At 38.4% G+C, this 25,984-nt stretch overlaps 1 long non-coding RNA gene across 1 annotated transcript in view; it reads left to right on the top strand.

The window, feature by feature from the left end:
- The window catches only part of LOC117878599, a 144,054-nt gene that overhangs the window by 112,708 nt on the left and 5,362 nt on the right, over positions 1 to 25,984 (top strand). Inside the window, exon 5 of the long non-coding RNA XR_004646021.1 lies at positions 17,157 to 17,278. This is a non-coding gene — a long non-coding RNA (uncharacterized LOC117878599). The remainder of the gene's footprint in view (positions 1 to 17,156; positions 17,279 to 25,984) is intronic.

The following is a 25,984-nucleotide window of genomic DNA, read 5'->3' as shown; positions in this document are numbered from 1 at the left end:
AGGTAGTAACTCTGTGGCTTTAGCCTGCCCTAATGCATTAAGTATTGGTATTTTTTTTTTAAATTGCTTTATTAAAACATGACACACATTTCCCCTCTCAGGTTCTCCCATCAGACCATGACTCTAATATTTTTGTTGTCCCAATTGATGCATTGGTTAATGGGAGTTCCATGCATCTACAGAGAGCAGAATCTCAATACTGAGTTCGGCTGTACACTTCTAAGTGGAGAATTTGGCCTATAAAATACATTACAATAATAACAAAAACTGTCCTTTGGCTGACTATTTATGTATATGGAGTAAGAAACATCTGCTTATTCAGATACAACTATCCTACTCCAGTGTTAAATAGTGGCTATACTCATCCTCTATACTCTCAGGGTCTTATCTTCACTTCAAAAGTTGTGTTCTTAACTTGTGTTAGCTAACACCAGATAACATAAAGTAAAATCCTAACGAAGACAATGCAGTTTGTCATTTTCCTATAAGTTAGCAGGTTGAAGTAAAGACTATGGATGAGCCTTGGGTTTACCTGGACTTGCTTACTCATGTTAGTGAATTCTACAAGTTAACCATGTGTCTTGTAAGAATGTATTTCCTTTTATTAGATTAACATTTCTTGTCTTTTTCATTTCATTGGTTATCCCATTCTTATTGTAGTATGAGAACAATACAAATTAACATTCAATTAAGGTCCAACAATCATATGGGACTCTCACCATTATCAGTTTACAGAGTAGCAGCCGTGTTAGTCTGTATCCGCAAAAAGAACAGGAGTACTTGTGGCACCTTAGAGACTAACAAATTTATTAGAGCATAAGCAAATACTTACCAGCAACCAAACATCACTGAACAAAAACACTGACCCAGGAACCTATCTTTGTAACAAAGCCCGATGCCAACTCTGTCCACATATCTATTCAAGTGACATCATCATAGGACCTAATCACATCAGCCATACCATCAGGGGCTCGTTCACCTGCACATCTACCAATGTGATATATGCCATCATGTGCCAGCAATGCCCCTCTGCCATGTACATTGGCCAAACCAGACAGTCTCTCCGCAAAAGAATTAATGGACACAAATCTGACATCAGGAATCATAATACTCAAAAACCGGTGGGAGAACACTTTAACCTGTCTGGTCATTCTATGACAGACCTGCGGGTGGCTATTTTACAACAGAAAAACTTCAAAAACAGACTCCAACGAGAGACTGCTGAGCTGGAATTGATATGCAAACTAGATACAATCAACTCAGGATTGAATAAGGACTGGGAATGGCTGAGCCATTACAAACATTGAATCTATCTCCCCTTGTAAGTATTCTCACACTTCTTATCAAACTGTCTGTACTGGGCTAGCTTGATTATCACTTCAAAAGTTTTTTTCTCTTACTTAATTGGCCTCTCAGAGTTGGTAAGACAACTCCCACCTGTTCATGCTCTCTGTATGTGTGTGTATATATAGCTCCTCAATATATGTTTCACTCTATATGCATCCGAAGAAGTGGGCTGTAGTCCACGAAAGCTTATGCTCTAATAAATTTGTTAGTCTCTAAGGTGCCACAAGTACTCCAGTTCTATTATCAGTTTAGTAGTTCATGAAAATCCATTATAGTCTGTGAAACAAACATATCTTCCTGTAGTAATCATTGTCTGGGTATCCTGTTTATTGACTTCTCCCAAAAAGCATTTCAGAAGTGAGCAAAGAACTGAATTTCAGAATAATTGAGTATAAATTCAGAAACCTGCTCTTTTGCTAGATCTGTTTTGTGTGGTGTGTTGCCATCTGTTTCTTAGTGAGACTCAATTAACAATACTGTGCATATTTGTCTGCTGTGGTTGTTGCAGCAAAAAGTATATTCCTGAACTAATGAGGGTTTTGGTGAGTGTCTGTAGCTTGCTCCATTACAGCAGCCATTAACTGTGTTGGATTTTCATGAATTTTAATAATTAGAATAATTATAATACATTATACTGATTTGGAATCTTTTGATGTGTCTCATGATCAGAGAGCAACTTGAAAGGGACCTGACTAGTTCATTTAACATTCCTGTGATAAAAAATGTTATTTTGATAATATATTAGTCTAAAACTAACACAATTTATGATCCACTATTCTTTGCTTACCACTCATCTTTTTCCAACAGGTGCTTTTTTAATCTGTCCTGTCTTTCTTGATGACACGTCTTTAAAAGCTATGAATAGAAATCATTGCATAACACTCATCCTGAGCTTAGGCAACAGGGCTTCCTTCTTAATATTATACTTATTCTCTCACTATTTCTTACAGAGGCTTACACAGCATTGCTTCCTGTTTTCAATTATGGCAATCTATTTATGATCAAGAGGGAGGAAAAAAATTACAACATGTGAGATGCCACATAATAGCATGATAGGTACATAAGTTCCACTTGATTCATTGGTTTTTAAAACATTCTTCACTGCATTCCACATTTTTGTGTGTTAACTATTTGGACATGCTGAAACCTGATCATAAAAATGAGTCAATCAAGATCCCGACATCACTGAAGCACATTAAGATACCTTTGCTACAAGTTAGAAGAAAATTAATTGGACCACCAACAAAATACATAGTTTTACATAGTTCATTTGGATATTTTAAAAAAAAAAATCTGTCAATTTGTAGCATTTTCTAAAGCATTTCTGGCTGCATTTGGTTCTTTCTTCCAAAACATTCTCATTGGCTTGATAGTAATATTCATTAGAAATTATGTGATGGTTTACATTTGCAAAGCACTCTGAAGACATTGTCACTCATCCTTATGGCTTAAAGTTTTCAGAAATATCTGCATGCAGTGACTGGTTAGATGTGCAACTAGCAGTGCAGGAGATCTGTTGCTTCTGGCATGAGATAGAATGGCTCAATCAGATTGTCCATTCCTATAATACTGCACTTGATTAGACACCGAATAGCAGGTTAGGGATAAATGATTTTATTATATAGATGGTAATTCTTGTGGTTCTTGTTTAGTTTAATCTTCAGCTCCCTCCTCCTGCCCTTGAGTGACCATGCCTCAAGTACCTCTGCTTTTGTAATGTAGGCAAGAGGCCTGCCACTGAGGATACCTCATTTCTATACCACTCTAATGAGAATGCAAGAGCAGCAGCCCTATCTAGCAGTTTCACTCACCTTCTCTATATGAAAAGCGCTGCTGCTTCTGGACACTATTATTATTATTATTATTATTATTTTATTTTTTAATAATCTGAAACATTTTGCTTTGGCTGACTGAACTTCACACCTTGTAGGAACTCCAGAAATCTCAGTACTGTCCTTCCTTCCTTTAATTAAAACATGATGCAAAATAGTAGAGAAATATCAAAAATCAACCTGGTGCACATACAAGATTTCATTTTCATTTCTCTTGCTTTGAACTCGACACAGTTAAAATTACAATTCAAATAAATCCATCTCCCATACACCAGAAAGAAATGAAATCTCCCTCGCAATCCAAAATATCTATCTCAAATTCAGTTTTAATTAAAGCCTCTTCTCTTAAAGTACATTTCAGTCTGTGTGGTCTGTAAAATTAAAATTTTAAAGTAGGGACGTAAGTCCATTTTTAGATGTCAAGGTCCTGAATTTATTTAGCTGACTATCCCCTGACTATCAAGTCTCCTGAATCACTTACTCCCTATCTCTTCTTCTTTGACTCTGGCTGCTACCCGAGCTACCTCGAATGGAAATTGCTACTTCTCAAATAACTTGTATGAGGAATTAAGACTCTCAGCATACCGAGGCATTGGATTTAGGGAAATTGCACTGCATGGAAGGGGGTGGAACAAAAGTTACACAGAACAAAACTGAAAGCAGTCACAATCTCACAGCCTCATCTGTGGAGGTTCATTTCACTACGTATTTAATTAAATGAATCTGCATCCCCTAGTGGCTTCTTTGCTGCATGGAGATCTCTTGCTTTTAATGTCCATTGAATTACTGAAATGTTGGTTTCACATATTGCTCTACAATTGAAAAACAGAAAAGGATGTTAAAAAAAGCAATATGCCCCACCTGAGTCTATTGGCCTATTTTCCTAACATGCTATACTCACTCTCTCCATCTACCTTTGTTCTGTTGTATTTCCACATTAGAGCTGATTTGGTTTGAGTCAGAGCCGCCCCTCTCCCCAAGAGATATGATCCAGCCAGGCTACTGAACATATGCACACAGTAGCATTAGGGAAATCTACTCTGTTGAGACAGTAGTGGCATATGAACATGCTTTCATGTGCAAATCTGAGGCAGTTGTAAGAGTGTTTGTCAGAGAGAGGGGTAATTTTAAAAATCCCATTGAGAGAGAACTTGTGCTAAGTCTATGAATAAGTACCACACCAGATGAAAGATAAACTACAAAATGCTGCAACTGCTAAAGACTGACCTAGTTATTCATGTTGATAAAAGTGTAGCTATCAACTATGGATGTCCAAAGGCCTTTAAGTATCTTAAAAATTAATAAAACAAAATTTAAAATTAAGCAAAGGAATGTCCTATAAATCCAGAATAATAAAAAAGAGAGAGACCGCAACAAAAAAGATTACCCAAACCACAAAACATCAAAATAATGAACCAAAGGGGGGGGGAAGCACCAAAAATTAGAGGAAAAAACAATCTCCAGACTTGCCTTGATGAATACCAAAGGTCTGCAGTGGATGCCTAGAACTTGGTATAGCGACTTTTGATTTATAGAAATCAAAAGAAATAAAATACATACAAAATCAACACTAGTTAACAGTGTAAATCTGTCATTGTGTGACCCAAGTGATCAAAATGTGAATGTGTATGAGAGTGGAAGTGCAGTACAAAAAGCCTCACTTCAGCCTCCATATGGGTTCCTCTCAAATTCCTGTTCTCTAGTGAGACCATATTGCTGGAATCATTGTATTAGAGTTTGTGTCCACTTGCATAATGTGGCTTATTGAATAGGGAACAACAGAATTTCATCCAATGTGCCGCAAAAATAGTTTAAATGGCAACAAAATATTCTCCTATTGCTCTTGTAATGTTTGGGGGTGAAGAGGAAAGAATTAAAAACAAAACAAGAAACAAAACCAACCTGAGAATCATCCAGTGCACCCTCTCAACAGTGACATGCAGTAATAGAAATGGTGAAGTTTTAGGCAAGTTTGTCCAAGTGGAGTAGTAGGTAGCAGTCGTGGAGTTTCTATAACCTCTGTTGTTTCAGAACGGTGGTTGTTACTATTTATTATTTGCATTACACTGGTGCCTACATAGCCAAACCAAGAGTTTGTTTCCATTGTGCTAAGCACTGTAGAAACATGGAATAAGAGACAGCCCCTCCTTCAAAGAGCTTACAATCTAAATTGAGAAGAAAGGAAAAGGAGAAGTGGAAAGCACATACAAGCAGAGAAAACAAAATGATGGCTAGCAAATGACATTGTTGTTTCTACATTTCTTTAACTGCTAAGTGTTGGGGTTTTGTTTGAGTGGTGTTATTTTTTAAAAATTTATTAGAGGTTGGGTTGCAGTGGGGGCAAAAGACAGGAGGGCATAAGTTAATGGGAGGAAGGGAGAGGGAAAAACAAAAGGGGGAAAGGGAGATTGAAGGACAAGGAGACGGAGAGGAAAGAAGGGGCAGTGAAAGGGGAGCAGAGGCTGAAGAGGAACATGGGGGACAGGGAAAGTGAGGCTGGCAGTGGAAAGGCTATGAGGAAAAGGGGTGGGAGGCATAGATGGCTGGTGAAAATATTCTTTTTTAGGGACTGAGCTTGCCCAGCACTCAACTCTCAGCCGTGGCTCCTGTTCAAGCCCATGGGCTTTTGCCAATCACAGATTCGGAGGAGCCTGCCACAGTGACACTTAACACGTGTCTGTGCACAGATGGGGCCCTCCTCCTGTGATGTCTGCCCTGCCCCATTCCTGATGTTGGTGCCACCAGACTTCAGGATCCTCCCCGTCTCCTGGGACTCTCACCCTTTCCTGAAGAGCCTCATTCCTATTCCCAACATGGGGACTCTCTGCTCTACGCCAATCCCAACTCCTCTTGGGAACCCCCTAGGCCTCTCCCACTCAGACAGGTCTCTCCCACTCACCCGGGGCTCCCCGGGCACCATGGCTCCCATTCCTGACATGGCTCCTGAGCTTCCCCACCCAGTACAGCTTCCAACCACTGGCACTTTTCTAACTTCCCAGGAAGCACCGAGTCAGGGCCCTCTGCTGGGTTGAGCAATCTAGCTCCACCTGCCAGTTAGTCCAGCATGCAGACGGGGCCCTCCCTCTGCAATGCCCACTCACCTCACCCACTTCCTGGCCAGGGCTTCGCTTGCTGAGCTGGGTTTTCACATGCGCAGTGGGATGGCTCAGAAAATGACAAGGCAGAGAGAGATTGAGGGAGAGGGGCTGAGCCCCTTCTAGTCCTAGCCCCCTGCCGCCTATGATGGGAGGAGATCTAAACTAACAGCCAAACAATAAACAAAATGTAATGCATTGAAGCTCATCTGAAAAAGTCACAATCTAATGATAGAAAGTGCTCCATCTACTTCTTATGAGGAGTCGTCTAGTGCTCCTGAGCTGGCTCTCCACAGGAGCTGTTATATTTTTTACATTCCCCAAGCTCATGTGGCTGAGGTAGGTGCCCAAAATCTAATCCAGGTCTTAGGGGTGTAGAGGAAAGTGTGTGTGTGTGGGGGAGAGGGAGGGTGGTGTCCCAGACTGACCTTCTCTAGTGCTGTTTCTGCTCTGTCTGTTTTCCTTGTCTGGGTGGTATGTGCGCTTTGCATTTTGACCACTAAGGCCCTGAGTCTCTCTGACCCACATTTACCAATCTGGCTGGGTAAAAAGGAGTCTGAGTGGTATAAAGAGGCCTCATGCTAGTTAATTCTGTTCTTTATGTGTTCTTATACTGTCCTCATCGCGGTAGTATATGAGTGCCCTCCAGGTGCACATTAAATATCCTAACATCTGTCACGTGTGGTTCATTCTTATTCTCTCCCCAGATTGAAAATTGGGTGTACAGTGAAGTGGTTTTTTTATATTTTTTTAGTATGCAGACATTGCTCTGTGACTTGTATTAGAGAAGTCAAGTTGAAGAAATGCACTTGGAGCGGCACGTAGTGAGGTTTGTGATGGTGCTTCGTTCTTGTGCCAGTCCTTCTATTGTATCTGGCTAGCCCCTGGCAAAGCTGTCTCATGAACAGATGAGATTTACCCTTGTGGTAAAACGTTCCATTGTGCCAGAGGAGCAGAGTTGCCAACCAGGGTCTCAATTCCATAAATTTTAGATGATGTATTTTTTTTTCCTTGCTATCTGGGCTCAGGCCCTTGAACACCTGGAAGATATGGACCAAGACCTTGAACTTGACTTATCCAGTCAAACTAGGCCATTTACTCTGCAAACCAGGCCATTTACTTTTGCTGTGATTCGTGACTAGCAGAAATGCCAGGCTGTGTATTTGAAGCTCTGCTGGTGCTGATTGGTCTCACGCATCTGCCTGAGGCCTACATTTGTCAGAAAAAATTTCCTGTCCTCTGCTTTTCATTGCCAGTTAGTATGTACTGTGAGACTCCACTTATTAGCACAGCAGGGGGACAGAGTTCCACAAGCCCCTCTTTAGAGCCCTGGTACAGAGGTAATTAAATGAACCAGACAAAGATTTGACTACACCCTTCACATCTGGGACCACACACACAATTATTTTGGGTGAATAACTTTAGTGGTGACAGAAAATTATAGACCAGTAAATGCAATGCACATGGTATATTTTATATGGGGGACTGATTGACACAGCGGGGGGACAAGGTTCCTAAAAACCCTCCTGAGGCATTGGCATAGAGGAAATTACTTAATACATGCAAGAAGGTGATTGCACCATTTGCAACTAGAATTCCGATGCACTAAATCTCTGATTCTGCATTGAGAAATGCGTGGATGCACCCTACAGCTGTGTGAATCTTTGATGGGCATCTTGGGCAGGGATCCTCTCAACCCACTCCTGCTACCGGCCACAGTCCTGCATTGACAACTGCTTGAGTGAATCCCTGTGCTCAGGTGGAATCACATTGAGGCCAGTGCTCTGCTGTATTGTTTTTGCTCTACTGCTGATGCATAAATGGAGCCTATTAGCAGTCTTTGCTAGAAGAGAAAGGAAGGTTTGGGAGATGAGTGCTCAGTCACTCCTGCAATGAGGAATCCGGTGGCACCTTAAAGACTAACTGATTTATTTGGGCATAAGCTTTCATGGGTTAAAAAACCCACTTCTTCAGATGCGTGGAGTGGAAATTACAGATACAGGCATAGATATACTGGCACATGAAGAGAAGGGAGTTACCTTACAAGCGGAGAACCAGTGATAACAAGGCCAATTCAGTCAGGGTGGATGTGGTCTACTTCCAATAATTGATGAGGAGGTGTCAATACCAAGAGAGGGAAAATTGCTTTTGTAGTGAGCCAGTCACTCCTAGTCCCTATTCAAGCCCAAATTGATCAAAAGTTTGCAAATGAATTGTAGCTCTGCAGTTTCTTGTTGAAGTCTGTGAAGTTTTGAAGTTTTTGTTGTTGAAGGATGGCTACTTCTAAATCTGTTATTGAATGTCCAGGGAGATTGAAGTGTTGTCCTACTGGCTTTTGTATGTTTTGTGTCCATTTATTCTTTTACGTAGACTGTCTGGTTTGGCCAGTGTACATGGCAGAGGGACATTGCTGGCACATGATGGCATATATGACATGAGTAGATGTGCAGGTGAATGAACCCCGATGGCGTGGCTGATGTGGTTGGGTTCTGTGATAGTGTTGCTAGAGTAGATATGGGGACAGAGTAGGCAACAGGATTTGTTACAGGGTTTGGTTCCTGGGTTAGTGTTTCTGTGCTGTGGTGTGTAGTTGCTGGTGAGTATTTGCTTCAGGTTGGGGAGCTGTCTGTAAGCGAGGACCAGCCTGCCTCCCAAGGTCTGTAAGAGTGAGGGATCATTTTCCAGGATAGGTTGTAGATCGTTGAAGATGTGCTGGAGAGGTTTTAGCTGGGGGCTGTACATGATGGCCAGTGGTGTTCTGTTGTTTTTCTTGTTGGGCCTGTCCTGTAGTAGGTGACTTCTGGGTACCTGTCTTGCTTTGTCAATCTGTTTCCTCACTTCCAAGGTGGGTATTGTAGTTTTAAAAATGCTTGATAAAGATCTTGTAGGTGTTTGTCTGTGTCTGAGGGATTGGAGCAAATGCGATTATATTTAGGGCTTGGCTGCAGACAGTGGATCGTGTGATGTGTCCTGGATCTAAGCTGGAGGCATGGAGGTAAGAATAGTGATCAGTAGGTTTCCAGTATAGGGTGGTGTTTATGTGACACTGTAGTATCCAGGAAGTGGATCTCTTGTGTGGACTGGTCCAGGCTGAGGTTGATGGTGGGATGGAAATTGTTGAAATCCAGGTGGAATTCTTCAAGGACTGCCTTCCCATGGGTTCATATGATGAAGACGTCATCAATGTAGCGCAAGTAGAGGAGGGGCACTAGGGGATGAGAGCTGAGAAAGCGTTGTTTTAAGTCAGCCATAAAAATGTTGGCATACTGTGGGGCCATGCGGGTACCCATAGCACTCATACTTGGCTGCTTATTTGGATGAATAGCAGCTAGTTTTCAGGGTTCAATAATTTGAAAATCAAGTTTTTAATTTATTTGGGGTGAAATTCTTGTACTAAGTTTGTTTTAAACTTTTGTGGGCTTCATTTGAAGAGATCTCTAGACAGAAGCCATCAGCATAACATCAAAGGACCCTCCGACTTTGTCACTCGCATGGTAGCTACTAGTGTGAGCTCCAGCAACATGTGGCTGGAGTCTAAGTCAAGCTCCAGTTGCACATCAAATTACACAGATGCATAATTAAAGTAACTGTATGAATTATGGCTATATTAAATTTTTGTAGCATAAAATGATATCCAGAGAATATTTATACTGTAATTGGGAAATTTAGTTTCTAAAAAAACTTGTGTAAAAATGACTTCAGAAGGATTAGAACTGAAAGTAGGTCCTCCTCTGTAAAACAATGCAAATACACAATGTACAATAGTACATAGTGTTTATCTTACAGCTTGACAATATTGCTTCAACTTCTAGCATATTTATTTTAAATGGTTCAGTTAATTGTCCCACAACTCCAAGTCAGACTGCTGAGCAGAGGTCAGTATAGGTTGACAAATCCCTTTGTATTCTTTTCTGGATGTAAAGCTTATTGGTAGTAGACTTTTTTCTAAATAGTCTTCTTTTGTTTACTGAGCAGTCACTGAGCTGTGCAATGAAAAGAGTTTCTTAAATTCTAAAAACACACACTGCAACTACAAATAAGTTATCCACGGATTCTGTGCACAGAAATTAAAATCAGTCTTGATCGGGCATCACTTTTCATCTAAAGTTGATTCTTATTTACATGTGTACTGACAGGACTAGAATAAGTGCAGAAAAAATGAGAGACTACTTATTTTGGGAGAGAGATTTATAGGTTTAGATAGAAACACACAGCAATTCTTTGGACATATTAATACGTATTGGGTAGACATAGATCATGTACATAGCACCAACTACCTCAAAGCAGAGTTAACTTAAAACTTAAAAAAAGTTAGGGGGCTGCTTCTCTATATATTGGAGCAGGCAGGATTTTCCTGTCAGTAAAAACAAGGATATTCGCTACTTGGCTGGCAGTTTCTGAAATCCTCACTCAAGAAATCTATTCAAGTGGTGAACTGACAAATAGAAATTCAGTGTGTCGGTTTTCTTTAGTGGGAAAATAATGATCAGGTTCACAATGGCTTTTGGAATCCAGCTCAAATCAAGCATATCAAAGCTGTTCAAAGTAAATTCTCAGATGTTTTGGTTAAAATGTGTGGCAGGTTGTGTTGTTGATTCGTGAGGGTTCTAACAGTGAGGAAAATGCATCCTACTAAGGTACACTTTCCAAAGGCAGCAATTCAAAAATAAGTTATTATGATAGCAAATTCAGGATGAAGTCATAAAAGGTTTTAACTTTCTACAATTGCCAATGAAAACAAGAACCATAAAATTGCTTTCTCTGACCTGCTCTGTCCCACATGCAATCTTACATTCATTTACAAAAGTTATTCCAGAATAAAGCAATTATACTTGGTGAAATACATATGGAGATACATATGAGGCCCCCTCCAACTCCCCCAACTCTGTCCAGTCTCTCTCTTTGTCCTCTCCCCCATCTTACCCCTTCCACCTCCCCCACAACACATACACAGAGCCCATCAATAGATTCCAGCTGGCTATCTCTTTAGAAATAGTTTTGAAAAATAAAACAATAAAAATACCTCCTAGCTGTTTGTTTGATAAAGACTGTGGAATTGTAAGTCTTTCACAATGAGGCCTAAAAATCAATATGGCAGTGCCAAGTTTTCTGCTGACGGAGAGAACTTTAGCTGTCTCTTGGACCTGTGTCTAACAACAACAATACCACAATTATTAAGAGCAAGACCTATGCAGCTAAACTTTTACCTCACTGTCAACAAAGAATGTGCCAGTTGTAATGTATTAGGCTTTTCCTTGACAAGTTTAAGGCACAATAATGAAACAATTGCATGTGAAAGACAGATAAAATAATCCATCAGATAAATCAGTGTTATAGCCTGTTCACGCTTGTACTCAATACCTAGGACTAGGGGAAAAAAAAAAAAAAAGCTCGGGGAGGGGAGGATGACACGGCGCAGAGGGAAGCGATCTTCATTGTTTATTGATACTTCATGGCCTGTAGATTTCCTGTTTCTTTTTGTATGTGCACTCTTCAACATGGATTTGTAGTGTGAGTGTCTTCCTCTCAGACATTGTATCCTGTTCAGAATAATAGAGGGAACTTTGTACTACAAGAGGGCATTCCATTTGAACCTCTGAAAATTCTTTATGAGCACTGATAAATTAAGGCATATTTTTTTCTCTAAATACCATGAAGTCTTATGTGTTAGTATAAATAATATTTTCACACCTTCCAACATTCCTGTTATGTAGATAAGTGTTTTGCAAACTTCTTCTAAAAAATAATCCATTGTTGAGTAAGGGACTCTTCCAGCACAAAAAGTTATTCTCTGCCCCTTTGCCCCCCATGAATTATGAGTGTGTAAAGAGGGATTATAATTGAAATTATTTTGTATTTGCTACTAAACAATCAATATAATCCTTTGAAAAATACATTGCACCACAGTTTTGCTCCTTGCTCTTGAGAGAGCCACCTATTACACTTGTGCAGGTCTCGATCATTTCCCACCTCAGCTATTAAAATTTCATCTTCTCTGACCTCTAATTTATTGCTTCTATTGTCCATCCCAAATGCTGCTACTAAAATGAACTTCTTTTCCCAGTATTCAGACCATGCCACTCTCTTTTGAATCTGGCTTCTTTCACTGGCTCCTATGAACCTTCCACATGAAGTTGAAGCTCTTCACCCTCATGTTCAAGGCTGTACATAACTACCCTACTGCTTATTTCTCTGTCTTAATCTTCTTGAATTCCCTTTCATGCACCACACAGAACTTGCTCTTGTCCTTTCCCTTTGTCCCTGATTTACCCTGGCCCTGTACTTTGTGTAGTCATTCACATTAGTGTAAAAAGTGTTTGGGACCCTACCATATAAGAATAATATAGTTTGTCACCCCCTTTATACTGATATTACACAGGGTCTAAATAACAGCATAAGGTGAGAGCAATGATGAGTCAGCCCCCAGTTTAATCTGTGTATCTTCCTCCATGCCACTCCTGTCCCTGGGGCAGTCTTCCACCTCTGTGTTAGTAGATCATACTCTTTATTCAAATTTCTCCTTAACTAAATGCAGTCGTGAGAACTATTAATAATAATCCACCTTACCACCCCTTTAAAATAGCATCCCTTAGTCACTGAACTGTGAACTGGTTTGCTGAGATATTCTGTATATGAACAGCTTTGTTTGTCCACTTTTGATACCCACTTCTTTGAGGAATGGACCATCTTCCTTTGTGGACTGTATGGCAACAAGCAGCCTAATTAATAATAATAAATGGTGCTATTAAGAATAGTCAGGAATGTATTAAAATTTGAAGGCTGTTAAGAGAACCCCCTGTTATTTATCTATCTAGCTAGCTAGTTATGAAAGTATTAAATAAATCTGATGGTGCAAAAGGGGCTCAAGATTTCATATTTTCACTTAATCTGGTCTCTTTCATTGGTGGCGACAGGAACATTTGCAAAGACATGTTCATTTATAAATGATTCCTTCCTTGCTTGGATTTAGCCATTAGTGATTTTTCTGGATTGTTTCACACATCATACATGATTATTCAATGGCACATTTGAATCAGCGTCCTAAGTGTCAAATATTTTTCCTCATATCTTTCACATTCCAACAGTTCATCAGATTATTTGTGAGTACCATCTCTGTGAAAAGAATTTGACCTTTATCCCAGTGTGCTTCTCCATGTGATTTGGATAACTTGCTAACAGGGGCACTATATATATAATTCCCATTCACTAAGCACAATGATCCACAGATGGATAAATCCTCATGTGGTTTTCTGATTCCCACAAATACTTGATTCTGGAAAGCAGAGGGAAATAGAAATAAATGTGCATGTTAATACAAAACCTTTTACCCTCTTCCTAGTATTGTAGCGTTATCTGTTTGTACCTTTCCAAATAAGTCTCAGGTTCCAAGCAGGTTCAATATAGATGTCTTTTTTTAGTGTTTTTTATAACTTGGACCTACATGTTAACTTCATGCTAATACACACAATCTCAACCTAAAAACAATTTTTAAAATTTATGAAATATGAAAAAAATATAGCACACTCCTAACGAGGGAAAGAGAAAATATATGGCTATCAGTGTCCCAAAAGCAACATCCGAAGAAGTGAGGTTTTTACTCACGAAAGCTTATGCCCAAATAAATCTGTTAGTCTTTAAGGTGCTACCAGACTCCTTGTTGTTTTTGTAGATACAGACTAACACGGCTACCCCCTGATACTGGAGACATACTAGAAGAACTAAGTCATTTTACCTATCTAGGAGTGAGATGTGCAATGATAGTGACACCATGCTAGATGTCAAGCAGCAAATATCAAAAGCAGCAAACCACTTTCATAAACTAAAAGATTTGGAAACGTAATATGCTCGGCACTGATACAAAAATTCAAAATTTTTAATATTGGCATCATGTCCATTCTCCTTTATAGAGTAGAATCATGGAAATCTACAAAGAAATTGATGAGATTAACTCATTCCAAAGTAAATGCCTGCAGAAGACCTTCAGAATCCATTGGAAAGAGTTTCTTTCAATATTAGAAAGTCTAAGTATGGCAAACCAACCTAAAGCATCAAACATGGTAAGAAGATGACAATGGGCATTTAGGACATATTTTAAGGATGTCACCAACATGACTTCAATGTCAAGTGAGAATATGGATACCACCTGGGAAGAGAAAAAGAGAGTGACTTAGACAAATGTTATGCAGAACAATTAAGAAGCTAAATACATCAACATGACACTCAGAAGCCTGAACAAACCAATGCAAGACTGATATAAATGTTGGAAACTAGTAGATGCCACACGCATCTGAGGAGGCAGGAGAATAAAGAAGATGACACTCCTACCTCCAAACATAAAAGATATTTTCTTTTGAGGATGCCATAACAATCAAAATAACTTTGATTCATTTATTTTAAAACTAAGCTTATTAGTCCACAATGTAGACTTAGTGCCCTTGAGGGAAAATAAAAGCTGCTGGCTGCATTTTAACATTTTTTTTCCCAAACAAAAATATTCTAAGGGTTTTTTGCATAAATGTTTTGGGGTTATATTCTCCTTTTAACATAAGGAGTTTGTGCTAAACTTCCATTACAGTTTACACCTGGCTTTATAGTGTTGGGACTTTCTTTGTTTTAACTATGTATGCCATACTGGTAGTAATGTGAAGAAGGGAGACGTCTTGTAAATCAGAAGCAGTTATAAGTAATGTAAGATCAGAACCTGGACTTGAAGCATATATTATGTATTCTGATTAATAAAATGACCTTGAGGCAAAACTTACTGTATACGGGTGAAATGGAAAATAATTACCATTAAATATAAAATTTTGAGTATATAAGGAAATTATACTTTGTTATTTGCCAGGGACTTTCTTTACAATTTTCATTTAGTAGCATACTCTATAATTGCTAAGTATTATTATTGATCATTTCAAACATACAAAAAAGTGGTTAGCAGAACCTTAATGTTGAAAAGTCAAGCATGCAAAAATTAGGAAATGCCAGAAATAAGGTTTTCTGTGCAACCTTATTTTGATCCTACTTGTGAATATGCATTAGGAATAAAGCTGGGTGGATAACTGTTAAGTTTTCTGGCAGATATGAAAGATTGAAAAAAAAATATGTTTTGGGTCAAACCAAATCAAGTTTTGGTGAATCAAAAAAGTCTGTTTTGGGTCAAATGAAACATGTTGTTTGAGCTGACCCATTTTGTTTCTGTGCATTTTAAAATGGCTAGGTTCACAAAATGTCCAGCAGAGGACATAGTGGTTCAGGTCACCCACCTAATTTAGTTCAGTGATTAGGGCACTAGCCTGGGATGAAGGAGACCCCATTTCAGGTCCCTGCTTCAATGACTAATTATTTATACCAAGTGGAACAGCTTTAACAGGAGAGATTAAGGGTGACATATCCTAGAATATCCCAGTGGCTAGGACATTCTCCTGAGAGGTGGGAGATTGGAGTTCAAATTCTTTCTCTACATCTGTTACCAAGGGGAATGGAACCTGAGTCTTTTCTATTTCCTGGGTAAGTGATGTAACAATGGGGCTAAAAATGATAAAGTTAGCACTGCCGCCTCCTCCTTTATGGATCTAGCACCACTCACCCCCAATTTTTTTTTTTTAGGCCAAAACCGTGTGGGAATTCATGATAAATTTGCCACTAGTTCTGTGTTGGCTGAAACTTAATTTTTTAGCAAATAAACTTATTGAAAAATTCCACTCAGTTTAATTATGATACAGTCTGTAATTACATGATTGCATACTACTTTTTCCATGGGATTCCTGCCTCATTTAATTATTTTTAACACACTGGTTATAGAACAGTCTTCCTATTACTTTAATTACCTCTCTTGACCTTTTCTACTTCTTGCTAATTCTTTATATACTTTTATATCTTTTTTTGAGACGGGGTGACCAGAACTAAACATGGTATTTAAGGCAGATCATTGGTTCATGTAATGACATTATAATATCTTTAAGTATTATTTTTTATCCATTTTTAAATAAAACCTAATCTTTTTGGACCCTGCAAAGTGGGAGGGTCCCAGAGCTCAGGCTCCATCCTGAGCCCGGAAGCCTACACAGCAATGAAACAGCCTCACAGCCTGAGTCCAAATTGGCTGGCACAGGCCACCCACGGGTGTCTAGTTGCTGTGTAGACATACCCTTGCCATCTATGTAGGAGCAATTCAGTTTGTTCTTTTCAATTTGCATTAACTTGCACTTGTTTACACTGAATTTCCTGTGTCATCAAGTTGCCCGATCACCTAGCTTTCTTAGCTTTTTGTGAAATTCTTCAGTGTTGTCTAGTCTTGATTAGCTTCAATAATTTTGTCACATACAATAGCCCCCAGATTATTAGGAACTATATTAAACCTTCATCAGTCATCATAAATATGATTGGGGCAGATCCACTATTAACTCCCCTCTGTGCTACAATTACCTTTTATCATTACCTGTTTGTACTGTCAGTTAACTTTGGCTGTCACGTTGATTAAATGGGTCCATTAAACAATCTATTGTACCCTAGAATTGTTTGCTGACAAAAACCTTGATATGTGGCTCATCAGCAAGTATTTTTCAAACGAATGAGCACTCTACCTACATTATTCTTTCTTCCAAAGCCTGTTTCTGTGTATTTAGCTTTCAAAATTTCTCCTCCTCATACATATAGTCTCACTTTGTGTTTTTAAATGAAATGTATAGTTGGCAGAAATCATGTAGGGTAAAGGAATAGCTCTGAGCTCTATTATCTCCCTCCCAGATTTCTTCATGGAAAATGTGGACAGGTGAGGCTAAACATGGGTGGTAGTGCTATTCAGAACATTTAGGTTACCGTACCTTTCCACTACACTCCATCCTTTTGCCTTCCCTTAATCCTCTGAATTCCTTTCTTGTAGAACTCCAGGAAAGGGACAGCCTCTGCACCCCTTCTTCATGAGCACTAAAGGAAAGGAAAGACCTACCAGCTCAATCCCTGTTCTCCAAACAAACATACAGGGATCATACAGCATTCTCACTGGTAAGAATACTTTCAGTATCCACATTTTTCATTTAGGTATTTTCTTTGTCATAGAGGGAAGGTAGGAGGAGGGTACTGAAATGAATCTCTGGAAGTTTAATTATAAGATATACACTCAAGACAGACATTAAATGTAGTTAAAATTGCAAAGCGATACATTTTATTTGTCATCTGCTACTCTCAGTTACTGTAGGGGATGTTTGAGCCCAAATCCTTATTATGTGTGAAAAATTCTGACTACACATGTGAGTCAGGGAGGAGATTCAAAGCAGGGATTACAAATTTGATATAAATCATACCATGGTATAATAGTGACACCCAAAGCGCAACAGCAACATTTTCCTTTAACTGTGTGACTCCTGATGATTTCCTCCTTTCTTTTATTCTTTGTCATTATATGGTTCAGCAGCCTCAGCATGTGAGGCTATAACCACCAGCTACTACAGTTTTCATATAAACAAATATCTGTATCCTCTTACCCAGTCCTTAAAAAAGGAAAGTAATGCTTTCTTAATGCTACCCTACTTTCCCAGTACTCTCACCAATCCCTCCAGACTATATTCTTTCACCTTGAGGTGTCTCAGTTCTTCAAGTTTAGGATGTATTTCATAGAAGCTTTACCTTTTTTCCCCACTGGTCTACAGTTCTTGACATTCCCTCTTTAGTTATCTCTTAACCAAACTTTTGAAGTCTGTTTACTCAGAGGGATCTTCATATTAACCTCCTCATTTTTAATTTCATTACCTGATATCCCAACATGCACTGGAATCCACACTATTACTATATGTATACCCAGTTGTACTATCTCCAGAGTTAAGAGCAACAATTCATTGATTAAGTCATTCCTGCTTTCTGAGGCCCCCTTTCTAATCCCCATTATACCCAACAAAGAGTCAGATAGGATACATCAGTTACCTGGGATTATCTGACTGAACCCAAAGCTATGGTAATTAATCTCTGTTTTCCAGGCAATGTCAGGAAATAAATCAGTGGGGGACACAGCATCCCTGTCTGATAAATGATTGGTACACACAAGAGTGCTTCCACACAAAAATCCTTGTTTTTATTGAGTACAAAGCACACATCTAAAATACAATAGTCTAGAAGCCCCCCAAAAACAGTTACCCAAAGTCTGAGGTGGAATTGAGTGATTCACCAACAGGTTTCTGGTGGCCAACCTTCTGCCTAACTGGTGGGGAGTTTGATGCCAGTCTTCTAGCTTGTAAAAATTCCCCTGGGTAAGGGAAGGTGAAGATGTGTTTTTTCTCTTTGGAACTGACTGCACTCCAGGACTTGTTCAGGGGAATGAGACTTTGTTTATGGTTTAGGTTATTAGCTTTGAATAAAAATGGCTTTTCCAATACTGCTTGAAGCTATACCTTTTTTATTCCACCTGTAGCCACTTGATACTTAATTGATGTGACCTCCACACACAGTGATAGATAGTGAAATTGTCAACAAGCATCAAGAGATGGTTTCCTGTCTAATAATCAGTTCTTTAAAGGAGATTGGCATCCTGTCTTCACAAAGGCACAGTAACAATTTCTTCTAAGAACTGGCTAAATGTTTCACCATTGAGTTTAACCAGTCAAATATCACATTAGTCCAGATTGTAATCCACAGCTTCCCAAGAACCTCCAGAATATAAGTTTCAGAGTAGCAGCCGTGTTAGTCTGTATCCGCAAAAAGAACATGCATCCGAAGAAGTGGGCTGTAGTCCACGAAAGCTTATGCTCTAATAAATTTGTTAGTCTCTAAGGTGCCACAAGTACTCCTGTTCTTTCTCCAGAATATAAGTGACACTGGCCAAAACTCAAGCGCAGAAAACTTTGTATTTATCTTTCCCAGGGTGGCAAAAATTCTGGTCTGAATCTGAGCTACCTCGTCTGCAAAGCAGAGGGTCATTCCTAACAGAGCAAAATATTCATTTTGCAACCAAGCCTGGACTAAACAAACTGTCTGCCATCTGGAACAGTTCTATTTGGCAAGAGATTGTGGCACAGTCAAAAAACCCCTTCTTTACCTCCAGCATAGCTATGGAAAAAATCTTCACATTAAATTAAGAATGAATTTAATTAGACTGATTTTGACCTAAATCAGGCCTTTTTGCTTTTAAATATAATCCACTTCATTTTTGGGGCTGTTTCGGATTGGCCCAAACTGTCTGCAAATTCAGCTGCTGGCATTTCCTCTTCAAAGGGTCATTGCTGTGGTAACTTATACATGGAGCAAAAGCCTTTGAAATTGACACAAATCCCTGCTTTGTGTTATTGCATACTTAAGAATTTCTAGTTACTGTGGTATCTATTTTGCCTTCTCTGTTTATTTACTATATCTGTGGTAAGACTACTACATGTGGAGCTGTGATCATTTGCAGTTTGTCATCTTGGTCTGAAAATACTGGGACAGCTGATAAAGTGCATTATGGGATCTGTAGTAAATGTAATTACTAAATGCATCTACTTTAGTTATGCTTACTGTACAATAATTTTTTTTAAAAACAGAAAACATTGAATATGGTGGCAGGTATACTTTAGAAGCATCTTTTCCAATTAATTGTAGACATTATTATGGAAAAATTTCCCTCAGTTTCTATTAATTTTCCTATGTTTCCAAGAGGATGATTTTTAAGTATTTACTTCATCCTACCCAGAAAAATGCCCTGCAACAGTTAGTGCAGAACTAACTTGTATGAGAACAAAAAAAGACTATATTCTTGACAGTGTAGTAATTGTCGTTGGTACATATTGTGTTTTTTGCCATAACCAAAGAGTAATCCTATACAGTTTGAATTACTTTTTAGTTTTAAGGAAAAGAGCAAATGAAAGCAAAAATGAAGTCTATATAAGAGAGAACTCTGTGTGTATTTCCTGTAAATGATAGGCTTCAGCAACTATCGCAACAGAATAGCTGCTGTCTTTGTACATAGGCAGAATTCCTAAATTAATGGCTCAGCACATAGAAATCAAGTACCACAGTTTCATTATTCACTATACAACCATGGTATTCTCTTAATGGAGTAGAGCTACTGATGATCAGGATATCTGTTGTGATTTAGGAAGCATGATAAAGGAAGGTTAGAATACAAACAGAAGCTAAAGTGTAGTTAGGCCCCTTTCAGTCCATTTGGCAAGGTGCTTGTAGCTACCATTTTAAGACGGGTGAAACCATATTAAATAGAGTAATTAAAGTTAGTGTATCCAGAGCACTGCAATAAATATAAAATTGAAAGAGAAAAAAGGCTGTGCGGGGTATTTGGCTTTTTAAAACTCTTATACATTTAATGAAATATACCTGTTGAGAATGTTTTTGGGGAAAGAAAGGGCAAGATTTTACATATGGATCCTGTCCTGAGGGAAGAGATGTAAGGCTAGAGACTGAAAGTCTCAGCACTGAGACAGTGTTTTCCAGACTTCTGCTAAAGGGTGTGTAGTACAGATGCCAAGACTATGTGACTGGTCTCTATTACCCACCATCACCCCTTTTAGATTCAGGATCATTCAGATTTTACACAGGTCAATTTATGGTAAGAATGTTACATCAGTTATATAGTCCAGCATGTATTCCTATGGCACCAATTTACAAGGAAATGCACATTCCCTGACATTTGTCAATAGCATCAGCATAATTGCCTTTGCAATTACCAGTCACCTGTCATCACAGGCCTTTTTATTTTGAGAAATGGCAAACAGGGAATTGAAATCTTGTTCTTAGGTCACCTACATTAAACAATATACGTATTGCAGGCAGGCAGAGCATGGTCAGTGCAAGTGTATTAGATTTGGTTGCTTTTCACAAACACTTCCTCCAATTATCGACTGTATTTATTGCTCTGTGTATATTTTAAACATTATGAAACTGCTTTTAGTTTTGTCAGGTTACACTTTCTGCTATCCGAATTGGCATGTCTGCTGGCGTTTGCAGCAGAAAGACAAATGGACTGAAATGGTAAGAGAATTTAAACAATTTTATCCCAGAGATAGTTCCTCCAGGTCTGGGATAGAACACAGTGCCAGGGCTGCCTGCCCATTGTGGGTAAATAGAGGATTTGATTTTCTATGGCTATTAATCATTCATCTTTCACCAGCACTAAATTGAAAATGGGGGATAAAAGATGAAGTGTGGTAATTTCCTATTATAGGCCCTAATCTTGCAACATGTTTATAGGCAGGTTAGTGCGCACATGTAGAGCCCTGTTGACTTTCAAGCTCTGGAGTACTTACTAGAAAGTATAGTCACTTAATTTAAAAAAAATAGTCTTAGTCCTACATTGATATCCTGTGCTAGATGACACAACAATATATGAGGCTAGCCTTGGTTTTGCTATTATAACTTCCTGGCAGTTTCAAGGAAATTCAGTGGGCTCCCAGCAGGAACAGCATTCTACTTGCATGTTATATGCTGTGCTGTTGTTGTCATGTTGGTCCCAGGATATTAGAGAGACAAGGTGGGTGAGGTTATATCTTTTATTGGACCAACTTCTGTTGGTAAGAGAGACAAGCGTAACAAATATTTTTTTTAATTAATGAAAATAAGCCTGTAAATAAAACATGAGCTAGTCTGCATTCCTGGATAGGTTTTGTGACATGTGAGGACTGCTTGAAAAGATTGATTTTTTTTTTTGTTATTGTCACCTTGTTATTATTGCTATTATTATGCTTGTTGTTATTGATCACTGTAAAGAAGAAGAGGATAGTTGTAAAAATCATGTAATAGGGAAAAAAAGGGTGAAGATGGAGGGGATATGGAGATATGGAGGGGATATGGAAGGCAAGACCTGGAAGATGTGTTGGGTCAGAAGATGAAAGAAGCAGGGGTTAGAGAAACAAGGGAGAGGCTGTGGAGTTGAGGAATGGAAGGAAAAAAGATGGATTATAAGGAAGGGAAGGAGAGCATAATGGAATAGAAAAAAATTCTTGATCCTCCCTGTTGTAGCTAGGTTAAATGTAAAATTAAGACACTTATTGTTTCTGTACTGTACAGATATCTTGGTGATGAGTATGGAATGTCAACTTGCATTCAGCAAAATAGACAATGTTAAACTGAGGATTATGTGACCTTAGAAATGGGTGAATAATGCACACACACACACAAAAAAAAAGTGAACAGTTGAAGTTTGAAATGAAGTCACTTTAAATGTCTGAGGGAGTCTTTCTGGAGTTTTCCTCCTTTCCCATGGACTTTTGTCTGGGAAATGGAGTGATCTAGCCCTAAGAATTGGAAGTAAGTATAGTTCATACATCTTTTGTGTTTTTCTGTGAATATCCTGTCAAATGAATTTACTAACAGGAATGTTGTTTGAAGAATCAATTTTAAAATGAATATTGCTGAATATTTACAAAAAGTAAATTTTAAATTCATATTCACTTGTGCTCACAATGGAACTGATTCTAAAAGTTAATCTCCATCAGTTGGACCATGCAAATACCGTATGGCTTATGCACTCTCATTGCTCATATGGTAAATGAAACAAACTCGCTGGTGAAGAATTATTTTCAGAAAACATCTGGGAATGATTTTGAATAGTAAATACATCTAAGGCAATTGTGATCATTTTGTGGACAATTTGTGAATAAGGAGGAAATATTCATCGATTTTTGTTATGAATTGTTAGCCTACTTCTAGTGTGAATTGTTTATATCCTGTGTAATATAATATTCTTTTACACTAAACCTAACAGTTCCATCTAATGGCTTACCTATAAGTGAGTGTTTAGAACAGGCCTGTGTTCTAAAGATACTTGGTAAGTTCTGTTTGTCCCATTAAATTCAGGCTGAAGGAATGTTTTAGAATGTGTTATGGGTGAGATTTTCAAATGTGACTAAAGAATTGATGGTGTGAATTGACTTTCATTGGGATTTGTTGTCTTAAATCTCGTAGGCAGTTTTGAAAATCCCTCTTCAAAACAATGTAATTTTCAAAGGAATAATCAGGGTTCCTGTATCTAGCTTTGGCTCCTCGTTCTCTTATTTACCTGCAAGGGACAACTGTTAATTCTCACTTTCCAGAAATACCAGTTGCAGAAGGTAGTTCTGGAAATAGCATCATAGTGGTAATTGGTGACTTATCTGGGGCTATAATAACCTGCCTATGTACAATACTCCTAAACCCGCCACAGTCTAATGGAGGTATGGTCTCTACTGCACGTATGGGTAGTGAGCATTTAGCATGGTATCTCTCTAGTCACCACAGAAGTTGATGGGGATGCTTCCACAGGGAGGCAGCATGGTCTATGGGAGAGTGTCACATCCTGGGACCCAGGAACTCTGGTTTTTATTCCCAGTTCTACCACTGAAATTCTGTGTGATCTTGTTCAAGTCTCTGTGGCTCTGATTCCTTTCTTGCCTTGAAGTTGATTGTTTCTGGCCATGAAATCTATGAATCTATTTTGTCTAAGAGAGAACAGGAGGAAAGTCTCAGAAAGCAGCATGAGAATGTCTCCATCTCTAATTTTGTTAAACTGATGCAAGAATTGGCTTCCCCCAATTTTTGAGTCATCTGCAAATTTTATCAGTGATGATTTTATATTTTCATCCAGATTATTGAGAAAAATGTTAGCTAGTATAGGGCCAAGAACTGATCTCTGCTGGACCCTGCTGGAAACACACTTGCCTGATGATGCTTCCCCATTTACAATTACATTTTTGACACCTATCAGTCAACCAGTTATTAATCCATCTAGTGTGTGCCATATTGAATTTGTATAATTCTAGTTTCTTAATCAAAATGTCATGTCGTACCAAGTCAAACATCTTGCAGAAGTCTAACTGTATTACCTTTATTTACTTGTAATCCAAAAAAGAGATCACGCATGTTTAAGAAATATCTATTTTCCATAAATCCATGTTGATTTGCATTAATTATATTACCCTCTTTTAATTCTTTATTAACCAAGTCCCTTGTCAGATGCACTATTATCTTGTCCCAGATTGATGTCAGGCTGACAAGTCTATAATTACTTGGGTCATCCTGGTAATTACTCTTTTTAAAGCTTGCACAATATTAGCTTTCTTCCAGTCTTCTGGATTATTCCAAATGCTCCAAATCTTAGTGAAAAATCTCTCTGTGCCTTAGAGTACTCAGTAATAAGATAAGCAGTATAATGCTTACCTGTTGTACATCATGGAGGTAACATGGGACTTATCAAAACACTTTACAAATAGAAATTCATCCAAGGAGAATTCACATTATGTAGAAATGGTCTATAGTGTTGTTTTAATAACACAAAGTCATTGGCACAATATTCTGCCTTGAAAAGCAGCAGATGGGGAAAACCGCTTTTTTTTTTATCTTTAGTAGGAGAGACCTGTGCATGATATCTTCTGGTTAGAACTTCTCCATTCTCATACTTTATTTAAATACATATAGTTATGTCTCCAAAGTAATGTCTGACTTCTTTAATTTTTACCTGTAAGAAATCAAAGAATTCACATTTGTTTGAAGGGATTTTTTTAGCTGCCTCAAAGGGTTTTTTCTTTTTGTAGCATTTCTTTCTGTCGTTGTTGGAAGCTGTTCTAATCACAGAATTACATGAGCCAAAAAGATGTTATACAGTATATTTAAAAGTTAGATATGGAGTCTGGTAGTGCTGGTGAAAAGCCCATGAAAATATACACAGGCTGTAAAACATCTATTCCTTTTCTGAAATTTAAGGGAGTGGGAGATTAAATTGTGGTGAATAATTTAATAAATCAGGCACTATAACTAGGCTATTTTACTGTCAAAATCCCCATTAGACTCACATACCACTTACAGGACTGGTAAATTAATAAATACATTTCTCACACTGGAAAAAAGGATGCAAGATGAAGCCAACTTGACGTTGGCAGTGCACAGTACATCATGTAACAACAATTATTACACTGCACTCAAGCTCTGATTAAAAAGAAATCCAATATGGTTAGGCTGTCACCTTTTAATGACTATATTTTGACAGCTATTAAAAAGACTAATACAAGCATGTGAAAAGAAGCTCGTAAAAAGCAACTCAGGTTCAAAGCACTTCTTTGCTATTGTCTTTATTCTAATATTTTGGGGAAAATTGTTGTCATACCTGCAGCCTTACCACACTGGGCTCTGATTTTGCTAGAGTTCACATTTGTTTAAAAAATAAAACATAGGATTGTTTACAATTTGCTGAGTAGTGTCGAAAACTCTAAGAAAATCCAAGAGCTGCAGAAACTGGTATTGCAGCACTTTTCCATACAAAACTGAACCAATGCCCCAGCCTGTATTGAACCAATGCCCCAGTGCTGCAGGAGGGGCTGTCTTTAAGAGGGAGTTGTGAAAAATGCAGTCCTGACCATATGTGATCATTGCACATCCATGTCACTTTTTGCAAGGGTGTTAATACCGTTGTCTGGAGGTTCTATCTTAGATAATTTCATTCTGGTTACCTAAATTTCCCTCATCTCAATTGGCAGTTACTCCACTGTAACAAATAAAAAGTTTTAAAGAATGAAACAAGCAAATAGTAGAAATCTCAGAAAACAGAAATTTTTACTTGAAAGCAGTAGGGATTTCTGTGCTTTTTGCACATTACTTTGAAAATAAAATCCTAACTTCTCGTTAAAAGAACAGGAGTACTTGTAGCACCTTGGAGACTAACAAATTTATTAGAGCATAAGCTTTCGTGGGCTACTGCCCACTTCTTCGGATGCATATAGAGGGAATTCCACTCTATATGCATCCGAAGAAGTGGGCAGT

This window comes from Trachemys scripta, chromosome 5 (assembly GCF_013100865.1).
Source record: "Trachemys scripta elegans isolate TJP31775 chromosome 5, CAS_Tse_1.0, whole genome shotgun sequence".
NCBI classification, from domain to species: Eukaryota; Metazoa; Chordata; order Testudines; family Emydidae; genus Trachemys; species Trachemys scripta.
The sequence above is the reverse complement of the archived record's forward strand: the minus strand, read 5'-3'. Positions and strand labels throughout refer to the sequence as shown.